The sequence below is a fragment of the Gossypium arboreum genome, chromosome 8, assembly GCF_025698485.1.
Source record: "Gossypium arboreum isolate Shixiya-1 chromosome 8, ASM2569848v2, whole genome shotgun sequence".
NCBI lineage: Eukaryota > Viridiplantae > Streptophyta > Magnoliopsida > Malvales > Malvaceae > Gossypium > Gossypium arboreum.
In genome coordinates this window covers 137,321,872-137,335,646 of record NC_069077.1, presented here as the reverse complement: position 1 = coordinate 137,335,646, position 13,775 = coordinate 137,321,872, and the positions used below count along the sequence as shown (strand labels likewise).

At 30.2% G+C, this 13,775-nt stretch overlaps 1 long non-coding RNA gene across 1 annotated transcript; it reads right to left on the bottom strand.

Annotated features, from left to right (window-relative positions):
- Positions 1-2,633: 2,633 nt before the first annotated feature.
- On the bottom strand, positions 2,634-3,478 carry LOC128296304 (uncharacterized). The gene is made up of 2 exons (XR_008286867.1): positions 3,300-3,478; positions 2,634-3,195 (listed from the first exon to the last, which is right to left on the bottom strand). It is a non-coding gene; the product is annotated as an uncharacterized LOC128296304 (long non-coding RNA).
- Positions 3,479-13,775: the final 10,297 nt, after the last annotated feature.

The window sequence follows — 13,775 nt, the reverse complement described above, 5'->3', positions numbered from 1 at the left end:
GATTTATTGCTTAATTACGGTAAAAGGATTAACTTTTTTTTTCCATTCTCTTCTGCTTCTCCCTTTGTTTTTCTCCCTTCTCTGTCTTTTAACGTAATTTTTCTATGTTTTCGATTTGTTAAAATTAGTCCTTATACTTTTATTTTTTTGAAAATGTAATTTTTCCTTTTATTTCTTTAGTTTCCTTTTCTTCTTCCTCTTTAGTTTTAACAAATGAAAAACATAGAAAAAATACATTAAAAGAGAAGTAAAAGAGAAAGAAAAAAAAGTAAAGTTAGAAGAACGTAAAAGAAAAAATTAAATTGCTCAAAATGAAAAAACACGAGAATTAATTGTATAAATTCTATTAGGAGAATTGGAAACTTCAAAAAAAAAACTTATAATAGGTACTTCTCTATGTTTTATCTAAAAATAGAACTGCTTTCAAAAAAAAAATACACAGGGAAGTGGGTACTGGGTAGGGCTCCTTTCTTTACATTCCTTCACATGGAGTGGTGCAAGACCCAAGCACAACTATAATAGGCAAGATGAGAACTTTTTACGAGAAAAACAAACAGAATGTAAAACTAAAGCAGAAAGCATAGACATGGATAATTGATAAAATGTTAGTACAATCTTTAAATGATAGATGGCAAAACATGAATCTTCGCATATCTCAAATCAGAATATTTCCCATTTCTTGTAATAATTATTTTTTAAATAAAGCAAACCATTCTACATGATCTAAAAATGGTACAACAAACTACTAGGGTAGAATGTAGGGCTCCGTCTTTTTCATAAGCATAACTTAAAAATTTAATTAATTACCAAAATGACCCATTTTTTTAATTAAATACGAAAATGACCTGAAATCTATAGTAAAAGTTGGTGGAGCCAAATCATTTGGCACCACCAACATGCCACGTCAGCATCCATGAAAAAAAATTAATTTTTAGGTGGAGCCACGTAGAATGGCGCCACCAGTATAAATACTAAGAAAATGCTGAAATTTCTAAAAATATGGGGGGACTTAAAAAAATTTACCATTTTCTGGTGAAGCCAATTAACTTGGTGCCACCAAATTCCCTGACACCACCCCGCTGTTATTTTTTTCTTCTTCTTCTTTTTTTTTTACTTTTTTGACTTTCGCTTTTTTATTTTTATTTTTATTTATTTTTTATGATTAATTTTAAAAAACTTGAAATGTATATTTGAAATATTTTATAATATATATTTTTAAATTTTAAATATATATTTTAAAATTATTTTCTAAATTTAAAATATTATTTTTAATTTTTTAAATTTTAAATATTATTTTTAAATATTAAATATATTTTTAATAATATAAAATATTTAAATATTTCAAATATATGAGCTTTCAAATTTATTATTAGTTTTATAATATTTTAAATATTATTTAATTTATTTTATAATATTTTAAATTATGATTTTAAATTATTTTAAAGATATTCAAACCATTTTTAAATTCTATTTAAAAGTTAAAAATAATATTTTATTTAAAAATGAAATTTGAATTAATTAAAAAATAAAAAATTTGTTAAAAAATATTTATTTGTTAAAAATGAATATTTTAAATATATATATATTAAAAAGTAAAATTTAAATTTAAATTAAAATTAAATATATATATATATATATTATAACTGGTATCGCATCATGTCAATGATGTAACGAGTTATGAAGTTAAATATTAATTAAAAAAACCAATGTTATAGAAAGGGGTTTGGTCCCCATTGAGAACAAAGAAAAAGGAAAAATAAATGTAAGTTACTTAGAATTTTTTATATTTTATAGTTATTGTAATATAATAATTAATTATATTATATATATATATTTTTATATTATGCAGATATTAAAATGTCTTCTGAAGCAACTACAGATCACACTTTATCGTTTTTTTATATTATGCAGATATTAAAATGTATTTTGGAGCAAATACGGATCACACTTCATCGAGGATGAACGAAACAATAAAATTAATTATTATATTACAATAACTATAAAATATATAAAAAAATTCTAAGAAACTTACATTTTTTTCCTCTTTTCTTTGTTCTGAAGGGGGGACCAAACCCCCATTATATAACATTGACTTTTTTTTAATTAATATTTAACTTCATGACTCGTTACATCACTGATATGATGTGACCAGTTATAATATATATTTTTTATTTTAATTTAAATTTTTACTTTTAATATATATATATTTAAATAAATTCATTTTTAACAAATAAATCTTTTTAATAATTTTTTTATTTTTTAATTAATTCAATTTTCATTTTTAAATAAAATATTATTTTAACTTTTAAATTGAATTTAAAAATGGTTTGAATACCTTTAAAAATAATTTAAAATTATAATTTAAAATATTATAAAACAAATTAAATAATATTTAAAATATTATAAAACTAATAATGAATTTGAAAGGTGATATATTTGAAATATTTAAATATTTTATATTATTAAAAATATATTTAATATTTAAAAATAATATTTAAAATTTTAAAATATATATTATAAAATATTTCAAATATAAATTTCAAATTTTTAAAATTAATCATAAAAATAAAATAAAATAAATTAAATTAAATTATACTTTAATCCCTTAAAATTTATAACTTAATTGCCATCCCTTAAAAAAAAATTTCCTTTTATTTTCCAAGGAGGGCATTTAGGGAATTACATTGATACTGTAACGTGAGATAAAAAGTAAGCTAATCACACTACACTGCCGCCCCAAACAAAGCCTTATACTACAATTAAGTCTATAACCACAGATAATTTATCCGTTAATATATATCAAACTTGTCTTTTTTGGTCTAGACGCTCCCTAATATTATTCGAGGCTAGCCTACCTCTCTCATAAGTACACCATCTGCCATTAAACCCCAAATGGTCAATTCACATTCCTCCAACACATTACGAAAATTCTTCATTTGCCTTTCTGACCGTGTATGACCTCATCTTTTCTGAAAAGAGAACAATATTTCGTTAATATCGTCTACCACTGCCCATGGTAGCGATTGATCCTGTCCCAACTGGAATAGGTACTTTTCCATTAAACTGCCATTGTTGCGCTTATAAATACTATTAGGAGAATTCAGAAAAAAAACACTTATAAATTCCATTACAAAGCTTCCTTCAATATACCCAAGTGAAAAGAATCATCAAGATTATCTGGGACTGAACTTAAATCTGCGCAAGCATTAATACTATGGGTTAAGAATCGTCAACAGCAACCAACATCTATATCCATATTTCTAAAACATATATATGGTCTGAGTTACACATGATATCACCTTTCAAAGTTCAAGCCATGCTTTCCGATCTCTTTGTCCCAATTAAGCACTTGGAAACAATATATCCTTCTCCTACATTTGGCAGCCTACTTAACTGCGTCTTCAATACAAAGGAAATATGTATGTAGAGCAAAATTATGACCATCAAAAACTGCAACAACTCCGATTGAAACTTCCTTAACCCCAAATTTGCCTGCTCCAATGTATCAAAAATTTATATATAGCATGAGACGTAAGACAAGAGTTATTAAATTTTGATACGTACAAACTTCTTCAACCAAATCTGACATTGTTTAGAAAGATATCCTTTTCAAACAAAATTGCCTCTGTAAGAACACTAATTCAGAAGTAAACTATTGAAGTTAATATCTCTCACTTTTATAATTCAACCTTCTTTGGTTACGTTAATATCATGAAATCATAATTTGGAATTTTCCAGGAGGGCATTTAGGAATTACATTGTTATTCTTTATTAGGAGTTATTAATACATGTTATATTTACAAATGAGATTTCCTTTTCCTAATCCAATACTTCTAAACCGCCTTTGTCCTCTTATAAAATAGTCTTACCAGTGTTACAAACTTCAAAACAATCTGATTTCTTCAACCTTTCCTTCTTCTCTAGTTTAAAGCTTTCTTGTTTCTCAACTCTTTCTCAATGGCTTCAACTCCATACCAGTATGATATCATTCACCACCAAACTTTTGAAGACAACCTCATCTCACAATCTCATGATGTTGCTTTCGTCAATATTGAATTAACCCTTGACTTCCTTCTCCTATCCGTCCACCATGATTGCTTAGCAGACATCTCCACCATCACCAACCGTGCGTCCTTACGAGAAACCTTTCGTTTCGAGCTCGACATTATGGAAAACCAGCACCTGTTTCACCAAGTTCTGTTTCCCACGTTTAGAAGGCTCCGAATCAACACGGACTCCCTTGCTTATCATAACTTCGTTCATGAAATTTTTGTACGTGCGATGCGTAGCATAGGAACTATTTCTGAAGTCTTGCCCTTACGATCACTGATACGTGCTTCCATTGTGGAACACGATTCTGTTCACAATGACGGGGTTTTGATGGGAAGAGCTTTGGCTGAATCGGCATTGGAGTTTGGAAGCAGTAACTTATGGTATGGTTCCGGCTAAAGAGTCATTGGTTAAGGAGATGGTAAAGATGGTCAAAGTAGAAGCTGAAGATGAAGAAGATTGCATAATATGTTTGGAGGAGCTGGAGGTTGGGTTTTATGCTTCTCAGATGCCTTGTTCTCATACTTTTCATGTCGATTGCATCGTGAAGTGGCTGAAGCAGAGCCATTATTGTCCGATTTGCCGGTTCGAGATGCCAACGAATTAGGCTTAGATGTGAACTTTTCATTCTTTCATTTATTTCCAATGTTATTGGATAACTTTTGTTAAGATTTATAATTTGTTGGAGCTGTAAATGATAGTTTATGCAAATATAAAACTTAAAGGTACAGTTTGAGAAAAAGAGATTGCAAACCTTTGAAAACAAAACAATGGCAGTAAGAACAAAACCATATATTGCAAAAGCACACCAAATATGATGTCTTCTACAATGATGTAATAAGAAACCCAATATGATGAATGTTCCTTGAACATCTGCGGAAATGGTTTGATGAAATAACACTTAATGTCATGGGAACAACTGACATTCCTTTTCTTATGTTAAAGGTTTCTTAGTATATTTATGCACAGAAGGTTCACTGAATAAATAGGGAAACTTTCATTGACAAATTTTGAAATAAATGAAACACATCCACTTGTCTCATCTCATGATTCCATAGATTTAAATCATTTTATCTGCTTAACAATGCAACACTATGACCAACAAAGCCATCAAACCACCGATATAAATAATTAAAGAAAGCAACACGTTCTTAGATAGCATTATTATGCATGATTGAGTTAACTTATGGCCACAAAGAGTTCCACTGGAAAATTTGGGTTGAAAGTACCCCATAGTTTTGAAAGAGTTACTTCAAAATATTTCTTCTTTTTATTTGTTTAGCTTCATTCTCTAGGTTGGAAACCCCCATCATTCACAATGAACTTTCTAATTTAATTTGAGAAATCAAAAACTAAAAAAATATAATTTGTGAAACCCCACTAAATATTTCTAACGAATCATTAAAATAAATAATTTAAATAATACAAAAACTCCCAAATAATACAAATACAAGAAAAATACTTAAAATATAATCCAAAAAGAAAATCTACACATGAATAAATAAATAGTCCAAATATATATTAAATTATTATCTCATTATAAATTTATTTTTTAAATTATTAAATTTAAAAAAAACAATGTAGAAGATAGATTTTGATATGAATTTATAAAATATATTTTTAACTATTTTAAATTTACATTTTTAATCATTATGTTTATATGTAAAATATTTTAAATACACATAAAAATATATAATACTAAAATTTATGTATGGATTGAAAATAAATATTACACATATATTTATAGTCATGTAGCAACATAAAATTTACATCACTGTGATATGTTTATAGTCATGTAACACATATATGTGTAATATTTTATAACATAATGATATTTGAAATAATTAATTAAAATTTATATTTATTAAAACAAATTATATTTGTAATAATTATTTGATTTTATAAATAAAAGAGTTATTAATTAAAAATACTGATTAAAAATAAAAATTGAAAATATTATATTCATTAATTAGAAAAAGCTTCAAACAACATGAAATAAAAAATATATTAATATGCTTATAAAAATAATGAAACTTGAGTCTCAATGATGTAAGTATAATTATTTAACCATCTAACCAAAAGAGCTAATATGTTAAAAATATTGATTTAAAAAAAAAAAGCTTGAAGCAACATGAAATAAAAAATACAAATGTGAGTAGGAGAGTGATAAGTGCTAAAAGTAACATGTTTTAATCACGTTCTTAATGCGATTTTGGGTGATTATTTCATGTTAATGGTGAATTTTATACTCCTAATCCTGTAAATTCATGTTTTTATACTTAGGAGAGTATTTGGGAGCAAAAGAAGCCAACAACGGAAAATAAAAGCACGTTACAGGAGCCACATGGTTTGACCACACAATTGTGTGACCAACACGGTCGTGTTTATTTCATGAATTTGCACCCTAAACTGTGAGAAATCGTGTGTTTTAGTTTTTTCGGGCATTCTAATACGTATATATGGTAAAAGAAGAAAAAGAAGATATGAGTGAGCCGACATAGACTACTCAAGAAAATAACTCGAAAAGCACTGTACATGTAACGCCCCAATTTTCGGGAATTCTGTGAATGTTGGCATAGGTTTAATTATGTTAGTGGGCCTCTAGAAAGCCCAAACTTAAGATAGAACCCGCTAATTTTAGTTAATTTTTGTTCCATAAGAAAAAGGGAGTGAAATTATTAAATAGGACCTATGTGAAAATGTTTGAAAATGATATAGGCTAATTTGTAGTGGCCAAATAAATATGAGTGCAAAATAGGAGGATTTGCATGACAAACCTCCCATTTTACATGAAGTGGCCAACCATCATGTTATTGTAGACAAAATGTACACTTGATATCCATAATTTATGGTACAAATTGATACAAATTGATAATAGGTTAGGTAAATGTTCCATGATAATGGGTTAGGTAAATGTTTCATGATAATAGGTTAGGTAAATGTTCCATGATAATCATGATAATGGGTTAGGTAAATGTTTCATGATAATGGGTTAGGTAAATGTTTCATGATAAGAATATCATGTCTTTTGTATTAAAGAATTAAATGGATGAAATATGAAGTTTTATTAAAAGAAAAAGGGGTGAAAAGAACAAAGTTTTGTCCATCTTTGTTCATAATAGCTGAAAGTTAGAGAAGAGAAAGGAGAGGAGAAAGCTCTTGAGTATTTGGTCATTAGGAGGAGGAAAATTGAAGGTAAGTTCTTGGTACCTTGCTTCTATTTTGAGGTTCATGAGTTCTTTTTTATTCTACCTTAACTCTTGAAGTATATTTTGATTTTTAGTTGTGTTGTGAGCATTTGGTCATGAATTAAAATGAAGGAAATGGTTGTTGTTTCATGTTCTTTTGATGAAAAATGGAAGATATGTGAAGTTGAGCCAAACAAATGAGCATGCATGTGCCTTAGATATTAAAGGGAAAAATCAGCTAACATATTGTGCTTTAAAATGATGAAATGGAGATTATACTTAAGTAAAATCATAGATATGAGATGATTGATTGGTGATATACATGTTTAAATAACATGCATGCAAGGTATGTGTGAAAGAGTGATTTGGTAATAAATCTGCTTGGGACAGCAGCAGTAACGTGACTTTGGAAAATCACCATAAATTGTGGGAGATGAATTAGAAGCTGAATAAATTATGTAATTAAAGCTTATTGAGTCTAGTTTCTAATGAAATAAACAAGAACATATTTTGAATTCTGTACAATGAGAAATTTGATTCGTAATGAAGAGTGGTCAGATTAGTCAAACGGTGAAACATGGGAAACTTTAAGAAAAATCTGGTATTGATTGGCCATACAAAAAATTCTGAAAATTTTATGGATAGAAGATATATGAGTCTATTTTCAGGGAAAATTAACGGAACTTGATTTGGAGTTTCGTAGCTCCAGTTATAAATGATTTAGTGACTGTTGCTCAGGAAGACAGCTTTCAGTGAAATTTTGATTATGTGGTAAACATTGACAAAAATTTGTTAATGAGTTGCTTATTGATTTCTTATAAGCTTACTATGATCTGTAGGTGTGGTTGGCCGAATATTGTAAGGGGTTAATACGTAGTTTGTATTTGAATAGTTAGATTAACGTGTTAGTAATCCAATTGTAGGCGGTTCATGTGGATCTCGTCAAGATATCATCGCAAATGTGTGTAACTAACACCCTCTTTCTTAGTCTAGATCGGCAAAAGTCGAAAAGCGAAATGTCAAAACCGGTATTTTGTAGATTTGTGAGTGTGCGAATGCTCGTGAGGTAAATCGATTAATGTTTTTGGTAAGCTGCAATGTTTGGATTGCAAAGTGCATGATTTCGTGCCTCGATATTTTTGGGCTTAATGGGCCAAAATTGGAATGATGGGCCAACGAGCCCAATTCGGTAAGAACCCTCGATGACGTGATTCGTAGTACGTGAAAGGTAGGAATATGCATGAAAACCCTAAAATAGATAAATTACTGAAATACCTTTAAAAGTGGAAAATTTACGCTTTACCTTTAGGAGATAAATTACCAAATACCCCTAGGTTAAATTGACTTAAATGCATGTTTGATCGTTGTTATTTATCGCATGCCATGTTGTTATTATCTGATGCATGGGATTGGGATATTGACGGAGGAAGTACTGAAAGTGGCTTGTCCACGATCGGAGGCTTTGCCTCAATTTATCGTTAATCGAGCGTAAAGGCGCAATTGTGGAGTGTTAATGGGTGGGTTGAGCTATTCCCCACATGGAGTGTATGGCTGGTACGGTGGAGTGTAGTGGTTGGTGGGTTGAGTAGTCTCCCAAATGGGCTTGCATATGTTTACCGATGTTGCATGTATTTTGAAATGGGCCTATGGGCCATATCATTATCTCAATAAGGGCTAAGGCCCAGCTTTATTGTAATCAAAAGGACTCGTCCCAGACCACTATTACCCAAATGGGCTTGCATATGTTTACCGATGTTGCATGTATTTTGAAATGGGCCTATGGGCCATATCATTATCTCAATAAGGGGCTAAGGCCCGCTTTATTGTAATCTGAAAAGGGCTCGCCCAAGACCATCACACTGAATGGGCTTAGCCCAATAGGCTTGAGCTGACTTGGGCTTTGAATGGGTTTTCCTTACACACCGAGTTTCCCCAAACTCACCCTTTTATTTTCATCCACGCAGAAATCCCCAACCATAGTGGGCTTGGAGTCGTGAGGGAATTCGAGTGGCCACCTGCTCAAAGTTTGATTTTCTTCCGTGAATCGGACATCCTTTTAATTACGCTTTGAGGTTTTGGGCTTTTAAATGTAATAAGGCCGCTTAATTATTTTTGATGGTTTTTTATATGTTTTATTAAGATAGGTAATATTTAGATTTAACTGTTGAAATTGGATAGCTTTAGGCGCTTTTCAAAAACAACAATTGATTTCAAAATAACACGACAACAAGCAAAGCTTCATTTAGTGTATTTGTATTTGTATGTTATATATATTATTGTTTTTTATTAATGTATTTGTATGTTATATATATATATTCATTTAGTGTATATACATTGTACTACGCATATATGTATTAGCATTATTACATATATTTGTTCCTTTTGAGTATTATATAAATATGTATATACGTATATTTTATGTACATTATGTATATATTTTAATATATTATGCGTATATTTTGTTTTGTATATTATATATATATATTATGTATATGCTTTTAATATTATTATATATTTATTTTATTTTTATCTTCATTTTTAATGTATTATATGGTACTATTAATTATTTTTCTTTTCTCTTTTGCATTATTATTTCTAATATATATGTGTATTGTACATTCCTTTACATATATTATATATATATCGTTAGTATTACCAGTTACATGTATTTATCCCATTTCATGTACACATTATACACATTCAATATTATCATATATTTAAATTCAATATATATTCATATAATGTTTCTTTATTTTATCATAATCTCTGTATTGCTACTATTATTATTACACCTTCCATCATCATCACTATTGTATTATTACTTTTTAACATTTTATATATAATTATCTATACACCATTGCTTTTATACTAACTAACAATATATATATAAATATACATATTTTTTATGTACTTATTTTGCTTATGTATATCATTACTCACATTATCATCGTTTAATCATCTGCTTATCTATATCTTTGTAAATTCTTTCAAACCTCAAATCATTCATTATTTGTATCATCCTTATTATTACTAACGATATATATACTATGTAATTTTATTATATTACTTGTACATTTTATATACCATGCATATGTGTCTTTTAATATCGTACTATTATTGTTATGTATATATATTTTATATTTCTTATTACTTCTATTATTACGTAGGTACCTTGATACGATATATGTATGCGCTTTTATATTATTATTACCACTATCATTATCATTTTATTTCGCCATCTTTATATTCATTTATTCGTTAATTTACTTATTTATTCGATCATTTCATTTTTCTCACGCATTTGTTTATATTTATATATTACTAACCTTGCTTCAACGTTATCTTTTCATAATTACTCGTCATTATCACTCACTATTATACGTTATGACTGATATCATAATATGCTTTTATGTATTACTATAAATTACATTATGTTTTTACTTAATGCCTTAAAATAATTCTTTTATAAAAATGATATTTCGTATTTGGTAATTCGAGATAATTGTGCCCTAACTTACTGGGTTTCGGTTTTTCTCGTTTAACCTAAATAACGGACTACTCTTTTAAATCGTAATACGAGTTTTGAAAAATGCTTATTCTCGGAGATACGAGGTGTTGTGCCCTAACTCACCGGGTATGACATTTTGTTATCTCGAAATAAAATTTTTGTAAGTAAAGGCAATATTGACAAAAATTTGTTAATGAGTTGCTTATTGATTTCTTATAAGCTTACTATGATCTGTAGGTGTGGTTGGTCGAATATTGTAAGGGATTAATACGTAGTTCGTATTTGAATAGTTAGATTAACGTGTTAGTAATCCAATTGTAGGCGGTTCGTATGTGGATCTCGTCAGCATATCGTCGCAAACAGGTGTGTAACTAACACCCTCTTTCTTAGTCTAGATCGGCAAAAGTCGAAAAGTCGAAATGCCGAAAACCCAGATTTTGTAGATTTGCGAGTGTGCGAATGCTCGTGAGGTAAATCGATTAATGTTTTTGGTAAGCTGCAATGTTTGGATTGCAAAGTGCATGATTTCGTGCCTCGATATTTTTGGGCTTAATGGGCCAAAATTGGAATGATGGGCCAATCTGCCCAATTCGGTAAGAACCCTCGATGACGTGATTCTCGTTAGTACGTGAAAGGTAGGAATATGCATGAAAACCCTAAAATAGATAAATTACTGAAATACCTTTAAAAGTGGAAAATTTACGCTTTACCCCTAGTAGATAAATTACCAAATACCCCAGGGTTAAATTGACCTAAATGCATGTTTGATCGTTGTTATTCACTTGCATGCCATGTTGTTATTATCGATGCATGGACCGGGATATTGACGGAGGAAGCATGAAAGTGGCTTGTACACGATCGGAGGCTTTGCCTCAATTTATCGATAATCGAGCAGTTAAGGTCAAGCCGTGGAGTGTTAAATGGGTGGGTTGAGTTATTCCCACATGGAGTGTATGGTCGGTACGGTGGAGTGTAGTGGTTGGTGGGTTGAGTAGTCTCCCAAATGGGTTTGCATATGTTATTGATGTTGCATGTATTTTGAAATGGGCCTATGGGCCATACATTATCTGAATAAGGGACTAAGGCCCAGTTTATTGTAATCAAAAAGGGCTCGCCCAAGACCACTGTTACCCAAATGGGCTTGCATATGTTTACTTGATGTTGCATGTATTTTGAAATGGGCCTATGGGCCATATCATTATCTCAATAAGGGCTAAGGCCCGGTTTATTGTAATCTGAAAAGGGCTCGCCCAAGACCATCATTACTGAATGGGCTTAGGCCCAATGGGCTTGAGTGACTTGGACTTTGAATGGGTTTTCCTTACACATCGAGTTTCCCAAACTCACCCATTTTATTTTTTCATCCACGCAGAAATCCCCAACCATAGTGGGCTTGGAGTCGTGAGGGAATTCGAGTGGCCACCGCTCGAAAGTTTGATTTTCTTCCGTGAATGGACATCCTTTTAATTACGTTTGAGGTTTTGGGCTTTTAAATGTAATAAGGCCGCTTATTTATTTTTGATGGTTTTTTATATGTTTTATTAAGATAGGTAATATTTATATTTAACTGTTGAAATTGGATAGCTTTAGGCGCGTTTTCAAAAACAACAATTGATTTCAAAATAACACGACAACAAGCAAAGCTTCCGAATGAAAGTATTTTCCAAAATTAATCACTTTTCCTAAAATGACTTAATCAAATCAGTTTCCTAGAAATATCCATGACGTTAAGGTGTGGCAATGGCGGTATGCATGTTCAGGATTGGATCCAAAGGAGATTGGTACTTAAGCAATCCGATGGACTCACCACCTCTTTTCCGGTTTCCTACCCGTGCATGACTTCCATTCACTTTAACCTTTAATGAATTAATCTTTTGAACATCAAGTACGATTTTCTGGACTTAGAATGGATTTTTTTTTAACGTTTTTGATGTGGCATGCCGGATCCGGCCATAACTTCTGGGCTGGGTTTGGGGTGCTACAGCATTGCATCTCCCTTCCATTTCCTTTTAAATTCGACCAAAAATAGGGGAATTTGCAAATTGTCACCCCGTGCTCTTAATTACATGTGCTCTTAAATTCATATATTTCCCTTCCTTAAATCCCAATAAAATTAGAATTCCACCAACTTTTTATCTCCTTTTCCTAATTGGATTTTCATATTGCCCATTTTCATATACTAATAGAATTTGCTCTCCATCTTTTTATTTATTCTCTTTTTATTTTCTTTCTCTTTTCTTTACATCATATTTTCATCCTAATTGTTGATAATTATTTTGTCTTCTCGAATCAAATTATCCTCCATACAATAGTTTTTTCTATCGATTCTGTAATTGTCGTCAAATAGCATCCTTAATCCTTGCCAAGAACCAGTACGTCCATCTCGTTTCCGATGTTTAGATCCCAAATTTTTGTAATGTTATTATTCAACATAAATCTTTCATTCGGTTAATCAATCTTTTACAATTCTTGCCAAAACTTTCGACAATTTTGTCAAATCTTAAAATCAACCATTAATTCTTATGTAAATATCATTTGAATGACTTGATTTAGGTGAATCGGATTTGAATCTAGCGTGAGGAATATTAATTAAAATCTCAGTAAAAGGTATGCATTTTCCCAAGCGAATTAAGGGTGACCTTGTGTAGGATTAAGGCCGCACAATCTCCCAGATAGACACGTGGACTACACAGGCCCCCCACATAACCGTGTCCCTCCTGTTTTACAGTTTTACCCAAAAATTTATGATATATTCAGTTTAGGCCCTATATATGCCCTGAATTGTTTTTAGAGTTTTTATTTGTTCAATTAAGTCCCTAATATTTTTCTATTTTGGAATTTTTGATTTAATGATTGAAGTGTTATGGCTATAACGCATGTGAAGTCTATATTGCATGCTATTGTCATTATGAAACACATAAACTGTTAGTGTTAATATTGTTACCAACTTATTGAGTACCTGTTAAAGCAAGTTTACTGTTTGTGTCGAACTAAATTCACGTTAAGCATGTTAATTGCTAGTGATAAAC